The sequence below is a fragment of the Monodon monoceros genome, unplaced genomic scaffold (assembly GCF_005190385.1).
Source record: "Monodon monoceros isolate NGI ecotype Baffin Bay Population unplaced genomic scaffold, NGI_Narwhal_1 Super_Scaffold_5, whole genome shotgun sequence".
NCBI lineage: Eukaryota > Metazoa > Chordata > Mammalia > Artiodactyla > Monodontidae > Monodon > Monodon monoceros.
Window position 1 is genome coordinate 67106767 of NW_021703782.1, and position 8810 is coordinate 67115576.

An 8810-nucleotide genomic window follows, 5' to 3' on the forward strand; every position below is an offset into this window, starting at 1 on the left:
AAAAGAGAATGGTAGATAATATAATGAGTGTTACTATTTCAGGAGATTGTTTGAAGACTATATGGGAGTTCTTTGTACTACCCTTGAAAAAAATACCACTGAACCATAGTTAAATGGGTGTAATTATACCAAATTCAAAAAGCTCTTATTAAGGATTAAATGAGATAATTTGTGTAAAACTCCAAATAATCCTCAAAAAATGATAGGTGTTAGATGTTTTTGCTACAACACAATATATCTGTTCCAGAAATACCAGGATTTCTTTTTTTTTTTTTAACATCTTTATTGGAGTATAATTGCTTTACAATGGTGTGTTAGTTTCTGCTGTATAACAAAGTGAATCAGCTATACATTTACATACATCCCCATATCTCCTTCCTCTTGCGTCTCCCTCCCACCCTCCTTATTCCACCCCTCTAGGTGGATACAAAGCACCGAGCTGATCTCCCTGTGCTATGCGGCTGCTTCCCACTAGCTATCTATTTTACATTTGGTAGTGTATATATATGTCTATGCCACTCTCTCACTTCATCCCAGCTTACCCTTCCCCCTCCCCATGTCCTCAAGTCCATTCTCTATGTCTGTGTCTTTATTCCTGTCCTGCCCCTAGGTTCTTCAGAACCATTTTTTTTTTTTTTAGATTCCATATATATGTGTTAGCATACGGTATTTGTTTTTCTCTTTCTGACTTACTTCACTCTGTAGGGCAGTCTCTAGGTCCATCCACCTCACTACAAATAACTCAATTTCGTTTCTTTTTATGGCTGACTAATATTCCATCGTATACATCTGCTGAAGAATTCTCCAGTAGAAGGTGGTATAATCAGAGGCTATGGGCACAGTACTAGAGTTATATTACTTGGGTTCAAAACTTTTTTTACACCATTTACACTCTGTTAGCCTGAGCAATTTTTCTAATTTCTTGGTGCCTCAAAATTTATCAGGGATAAACAGGGAAAAAATAGCAGTTCTTTTAGAAGTTGGATATAAGAAATAACTGAAATAATATGTAAAGTACTTTCAAATGCTTATTCCTTGGAAGCACACAATAAATATTAGCTGTCACAATTAATATTTTGGAACGGATTTTCCTCTTAACCAATGGGAATGCAAGGCAATTCTCATTATCTTCTCCTAACAAAGCTTTTAAATAACACATTGCCAAGCAATTATTATCAATTGTCTATAACACGGGTACGTGCACGAGGAACTTGATATGGCTATGTAATGTCTATACATTAATCCAATGTGGAGTTAGTTGTATTAAGAAGGTAATACCTAAAGAAAAACATTAGTAATAAAAAAAAATTTTTTTTTCGGTAGCTAAGTATGAAATGACTAAAATGCTGGTTAGGAAAATTCTGCCCCTGGGTCAGAAAGTCCCTATGGTTTGGAGTCAGATTTTTTTGGCCATATGATTTCAAGAGTTTTGATATTGAGAAATCCACAATGTTTTGTGAATATGACACAGTAGTTCAGGGCCTGAAGGTTACCCCTGAGGAAATATCTGAGGTCTAACACTCTCTTTGGGGGCTTGCTTTCTTTACCACGTGAGAAAGTACCAGCTACCAGCGATCCTTCTTGCACAGTCTCATTAAAAGCTGAGTTGAAACCTAGAATAATTATGGAGCCAAAAACTCCAAAGCTTTAAAGAAAAGTTTATTATGTAATAACTTACAGACACCTTGAAAGGATGATGTCACCAAACCACCCAGCATTTCCCTAATAACAGGTAGAAAAACTAGACTTCACACGCTGTAGAGGTAGAAAAATTGGTGTTTACACAGGTCGAACAAAAGTGCCTTGACGCAGGTAAGAATATTGTCTCAAATCAAAGCTGTGAATATCATACTCAGAATTAACTGCTCTGGTTGTGGAAATACAAATCTGTCTGGTTGATGAAGACTCCCAAGAAGCTACCAAACCCTCCTGACAAAGGCAACCTGAGTTTCCTGGATTTTTTATTTCGTCCATCTTCCCGCCACTGTGCTTGGCTGCCCAGAGGGCTGCGTGCATGTCCCTGGTTTCCTGAAATTCACAGCAAAGCAATACCTCTGCACCATCGGTACATTTCCTTCTTGCTCTTTGCTTCCTTGCTGCCTATCTTTCGACCCTAATTCTGCTTGTCACCAGCAATTTTAAAAGGATTAGTCTTTGCATCCTCCCTTTCCCGCCCTGCTTTTTTCCAAGATCAATTTCCATCCTACAGTCTTCTTCCCACGCCTAGCTCCAGATGTGGTCCCTCTCCCTCCACTCATGCTGGAATTTCCCAGCTTCCAGGGCCCAATTCTGGCTGCAGAGGCCTCTCCGTTCCTCTTTCTAGCTCTCAAATACCCTAATCCAGCTCCAAACTCCTCCCCACACAGGTCCAAAGTCCACCCCTCATTCTCTATTCCCAGAATGTTCTCTCCCAGCCTTTCCCCAGGCCTGCTGCTGCTGTGACCACACTGTTCCTGTTTCCTAGGATGCACACAACTTTCTAGAAAACCTTCTTTGCCGTTAGATCCCTCCACCAGATTCCTCGCACTGACTGCAAGATTTCTGGGCACGGGTGAGCCTTCCAAGCTTCATTGTAATTTGGCTGAATGGATTTGTTGATCTCATAGCAGGTGGTTTTCTCCGCAAAAAGGTCCTCAACTTGGAATGGCCCTTAGTTATATTGAGGAGCTTTTTAACATGCATCCACCCCTAGAGATTTGGATAACTGGTCCGTTTGGGACGTGGGTATTACAGTGGTTTCACAGGTTCCGAGGGAGGTCTGATGTGTGTGTCTAGGTTTGAGAACCAAAACAAAAGCCTTCAACCTACTTGTGCTTTTTTCACCTGGTTCTTCTCTTAAGGGGTTAGAGTTCACCTTGAATTTTTGACGATGCTGCAGCCCACACTTAGGGAGCTGTATACCCTGTTTCAGCCCTAGCTCACTCCAAAACAACAGGAACAGAATTTGCCTTCAGAGCTTTCCAAGAAAGTTGCTGGGAAAGTTGGCAATGCGCCTGGGTCTGGTAAACTGCCAAAGAAAATTTAATTACAGACTAGAAGGGCCCAAGTTGAAAAAGAATCCAGGGTGATCACACAGTTACTTACATTTGTGGAACTGCTAACTGCTCTGGAAACTCTGGCAACACAATATAGCCAGGCAATTAACCCTGGACATCACACTCAGGCTTCTGCCCACTTTTTCCTTCTAACTTTGGTTACTGAAGGCTGGAGCTGGCCTTCAAAGTCTACTAGTCTGGAGGGACCATTTTACAGATGAGAAGACTGAGGCCAAAAGACACTATAATTTAATAGAGTTCCCACATCTAAATAGGGAAAGAGGTAGGCGGGGGAAACCCAGTCATCTTTGTGGGAGTCAAACCACACCTACTTCTAGCCACACCCACTCCTCATCTATTTAGTTGTCTGCTTTGGAAACGCCTCTGATAATTGTCAATGTGCATTTGTCAAATTGGAAGTTTGGTGAATGCCCAAGAGAAATGGAATTTTATGAAAAGGCAAGTGCTAGAAGTAATTGGTGATTCATTATTAAGCTCAAAAACCATGGGAAATAAATGAGGAAAATGACTTTTATCTCGCAAAGCCTCCCCATAACAGGATGATACATTACCTCATAGAGGTATGAGCTTTGAAAGTGTGGATTTAGTGCTTGGTTCTGGATCTGGCATCTGGTAAGAGAGCAATAAATGGTCATAGAAGCGAGAGAGGTTTCGCAAAATCAGTATGCTGCAAAGCCTCAGTGCAATGACATTCTCACTGTTTTCTTCCTGAACTGAGAGAAAAGGGAAGTTTTGTAAATTGTAGCTGTTGCATTGATTAGGGACTCAGTTTTTCTTTTTAGTTTAAATGCACAATTTTCCCCCTATAAAAACAAGTTGATCTTTCACTTTTAACTCCAAAGTTAATTCCTTAGAAAACAGTGCCAACCAAGTTGGTGTAATTAGCCACATTTTATCTGTGAACTTGGAAAGGTAAAACAATAGGTAACAAAGGTAAACAATAGAAGACAAGGGTTTTCTTGGGTATTCAGAGTGAGGGCCATAAGATACACATTTCTTTGATCCTTGGTGCTTTTTAAAAGTAGAACATAAGCGTAGTGCTTCTTACCACCCTATCATTTTCTTCTGAACTGGAAAACAAATTCATTGCTGCTTGCAAGAATGCTTCCCAATATGAATGTGTGTGTATATATATATATATATATATGAAATCGAGTGTTGGCCTACTCAAAAACTCAAAAAGAACTGGATATTTACACTGGCAAATGAGTATACTGCCCACCAATGTTAACTTGTCTCAGGAAGTAATTTGAAAAGTGTGAAATTTAGTTGTTTTCTTTCAAGGGAGAGAAAGTTTTGTATTCTTTCTATAGTTACTAAAAAATGCAATAGCTAACAAAAAATATTCTTCATGTGTATTAAACTTTATTTTGCAGGGGTGGGGGAAGGAGGGGTGGGTAGGACTCCCTTGGTTTCAAGTAACAGAAACCAATTCTAGCTAGTTTAAGCAGGAAAGAATTCAATCCAAGGACAAGATCTCAGGAAGGTACTAGAAACAGTGAATGCAAGGTCATGAGGTCTCTCTCTCTCTGTTTCTTTTCCTTTCTACTTTATTTATTTTTCAGACATGCTTTCACAGTTTCTTAGGTCCTCCTGGTAGGTGAAAGGTCCCCAAATCATATTTTCAGATTTATATCTTATAGATTTAGCTGCCCAATGAGAAGATGAACTTTCACAGCCCTAATTCCATATTCATAAAGAAGGTTCATCTTGGGTCAAGGGCTTATCCTTGGATCAATCATCCATGACTATGTGGGCAGGTTTCAAAACAGTAGAATTGCTTCAGAAAGTCACTTTTACAAGCAGGCGGAGAAGTTCAAGAACAGACTAGGCAGTCAGCCAACTAGATATCCACTAAATGGCTTGTAATTCACCAAGTACTTTTTAATAATGATTTCATTTCATCCTCAAACAATGACAGACCACTCTATTCACAGTTCTCTATACACTTTTCACTTTGTAATCTTATTTTTGTTTATCTAGTTTCCTGATTAGTCTATGAAATTTTGTTTTGTATTTTTTGTTGTTGTTGTTGGTCGGTACGCGGGCCTCTCACTGTTGTGGCCTCTCCCATTGCGGAGCACAGGCTCCGGACGCGCAGGCTCAGCGGCCACGGCTCACAGGCCCAGCTGCTCCGCGGCATGTGGCATCTTCCCGGGCCGGGGCACGAACCTGCGTCCCTTGCATCGGCAGGTGGACTCTCAACCACTGCGCCACCAGGGAAGCCCTAAACCACATATTTTAGTGGATAAAATTTTTGAGCACACTGTTTCATCCGATCTGCTGTATTATTAACATTTATATTCCATATTTGACTCTTCAAATTGATCATAGGGATAATTTAGTTTCTCCTTTGGCTATAGTCAGTCTCTCCCAAAATAATTTATTATAAGCTCGATTGTTAGATAATCTGCCAAGATAAATAATAGGTTGCTTAAACCTTGATATAAACAGAAAATTTTATGATGATCCAAATATGAATCCTATTATTTATCCAGATAGACCTAGGTCTTGGATATAATGTCCATGGCTCTACAATGTGCAAAATCAGTGCCTTTCGTGCAGCATTCATGACTTGTTTTGTTTGTCTTTTGATAGTGAATAGAGTCAATATGTTCTGAATAGAAGTCCATATTCTCACACCATACTGCACATTACTACAAACACCATTGTTGGCAACTGCATTTGGACAACTCACTTTTAGGATAATTCCTTGCACTGTGAAGTCATGTTAGAAATTTTATGGCATGAGAACTGTTGAATCTACTGGCTCACTGTTAGAGATTGCCCTATTCAAAAAATGTAAAACCAAGTCTTGAGAAGAGATGATTGGGAAGGATTTTACTTTGCTCTGTAGCTACATTTGGGTGCAAATGAACCCGCATCCCCTGCATCGGCAGGAGGACTCTCAACCACTGCGCCACCAGGGAAGCCCTGATCACATTCTTTGATGTAGTATAAAGTCATCCTTGAGAAAAAGATGAAGTTTTACATAGAGTTTCTGGCTTTTATTTTCAGTAATGAAAAACATCTTACCAATGTATAGATAATATCAAAAGTGAAGATACCTTGTTTAAAGGATGAATTTTAAAACAAAGCAAGTACACTAAAAATCAGTATTTAAAAAAATTGAATGTACTCAACCTTCCATTATGCACTTATACAAACTTATGGCCTTGAAGCCAGATAAGTCCAAGTTTAAGTCCTGACTCTGTCTCTTCTGAGTTGTCACCTTGAGCAAGGTTCATAATGTCCTTGAAGCACAGTTTTCTCTTCAATAAAATGAGCATAGAACAGAAAAAGCATTCAATAGCTATGTATGATTTATGATATTATTATTATACATAGATCATAGCCATTATTATTGTAACAATGGTTTATTTTGTAGTGAAATATTTCCAGTGTTTTCATTTGCCTTATAGATAATACCTATATATTTAAAACTGTTTTATTTTATTTTTTCTTGTGGTTGCAAACACATAACATTAAATTTACTACATTAAACATTTTTACATGTACAATTCAGTAGTGTTGTGTATATTCACATTGTTGTGTAACAGATCTTTAGAACTTTTTCATCTTGCAAAATTATAACTCTGTGCCCATTAAACCCCAATTTTCCCACCTCTGTACTCCCAGCCCTAGGCAGCTACCTTTCTAATTTATGTTTTTATGATTTTGACTACTTTAGATACCTTATATGAATGAAATCAGACAGTATTTTTCCTTTTGTGACTGGTTTGTTTCATATAGCATAATGTCCTTGAGGTTCATCCATATTGTAGCAAGTGACAGGACCTCCTTCTTTTTAAGGCTGCATAATATTCCATTGCATGCATATACCACATTTTGTTTATCCATTCATTCATCGATGTACATGTGGGTTGTTTCCGCCTCTTGGCTATTGTGAATAATGCTACCATGAACATGGTGGTACATATATCTTTTTAAATCCATGCTTTCAGCTCTTTTGAATTAATGGATCACTTGGTAATTCTTTTTTAAATATTGTGAGGACCCTTTATATTGTTTTCCATAGTGACTGCACCATTTTACATTTCTACCAGCAATGCATTAGAGTTCCAATTTTTCCACATTCTCATCAACATTTGCTGTTTACTGCTTGTTGGTAGTGGCTGTTCTAATGGGTAAGAGGTTAAGCCTATATTTTGAAATAAACGTTAATGTATAATAATTGTATTATTAATTGGTAGTCATATTTAGATTATTTTCCCTGGATTCTTAGTATTCAAATACAAAGTAACTTGAGGATCCAATTTTGCTAATACTTTTTTCCAAGACACTTTTTCTCTCTTTTTTCTTTCAGAGTTTGAAACAATATCAACATGTCTATATTGGAGCTTTCTTTATTTGATACACTATCCAGAAATTCAAGCCAAAATTTAAGAAGAAATTGGTAACATGCTTTCAGATGAAAAGTATAATTCTTATAAGAATATATTTTCATTTTTAAATTAAATTTTTTTAAAAACTTTTTTTTTTTACCCAGATGGAAACATTGGGATGAAATCAACCAGGTTTGAAGACAGGAAAATTTTACCCTCCACAGAAGCTTTCATAAATGAAATATTCAGACATGCCTCCTTTCTTCCTTTTACGATTCTTCATTGGTAAGGATATGCTGCTCCTTTGGGACAACAACTCTCCCAAAGGTGGTGTGGGGAGGAGTGAGGAATCTCAGGCATTAGACTGAATACTTTAAGTGCTTTAAAATCTATAGTGTGTTAATGTTATTTTAATATTATTTTAAATCATTTTATTTTCTTTTGAAGCCTTTAATGAAATTTTAACATAGAACAAGGCAAATTTTGTGAATATCTTTTATAACTAAACTATGATGCCATTAACTTTCATCTTATATTTAAAAATTAAGGGGAGAGAAGGATATAGAAATTTGGAACAATTGATAATCCAACCATAATATATGTTTGACTATTAAGCGTTGTACAAACTCACTTAACTTCCCCTTATGAGTAGCGTTAGCCGCCTGCTAATGTGATGTGGCTTCATTTTCAGTAGCTAAGAATTTTACTGAACAGTAGACCGAGGAAGGTAGTTGCCACAAACAGATTAAACAGAGTCTACATTTATAGATATTTGAAAGTTTACTGAACCTTATGCCAGATTCTCCAGATCCCAAATGCATGCAAGTATAGACTAAGTAGATAGGCTTTATTAAATATGTATGTGAACAACCAAAGTTCTGGTGGTTTGAACTGTTTCCATTCCACACAACTAAAATAAAAAATTAAATTCTCCGTGCTTTTTCTCTTCCCATCTTTATATAGCGAAGGAGGGGGAATGTCTCTCACGCCATGTGGTAATCGGCAGAGCAGAATGCAGTGCCTCAGCCCAGGTATCTCCAAGGGCCAGACCACTAGCTGAGCAGAGTCAAGCCCAGACAGTGAGCCACTCAGTCCCCTGTATTTTGCCTCTCTCATTTGCTCTCCATATTCACACATGATGCTATCTATTCACTGTGATCCCTTTTCTTCAGATCCCCTTTCTGGTTGAAGTAGACTTCATCTTTAACTTAAGTTTATAAAACATCCTACATTTAAATATGCAGCTCTTCTGTCCCAAAGGCTTCCGTAGGGTGACTTTGGGTGCTTCATAAAAGAGTACGACCTACAAACTTTACTAACAAATCAGGAACAGAGAGACCTGCCAAGTTTACAGGCATTATTTGGGATGAAATGGAAGTGATCATAATCTTTGGGATCCTGAAAACAC

General features: G+C 37.9%; 1 long non-coding RNA gene across 1 annotated transcript; it reads left to right on the forward strand.

Moving 5' to 3' along the window:
• Positions 1-2407: 2407 nt before the first annotated feature.
• On the forward strand, positions 2408-7649 carry LOC114884745. The gene is made up of 3 exons (XR_003790888.1): positions 2408-2551; positions 7384-7473; positions 7567-7649. It is a non-coding gene; the product is annotated as an uncharacterized LOC114884745 (long non-coding RNA).
• The last annotated feature ends 1161 nt before the right edge of the window (positions 7650-8810 follow it).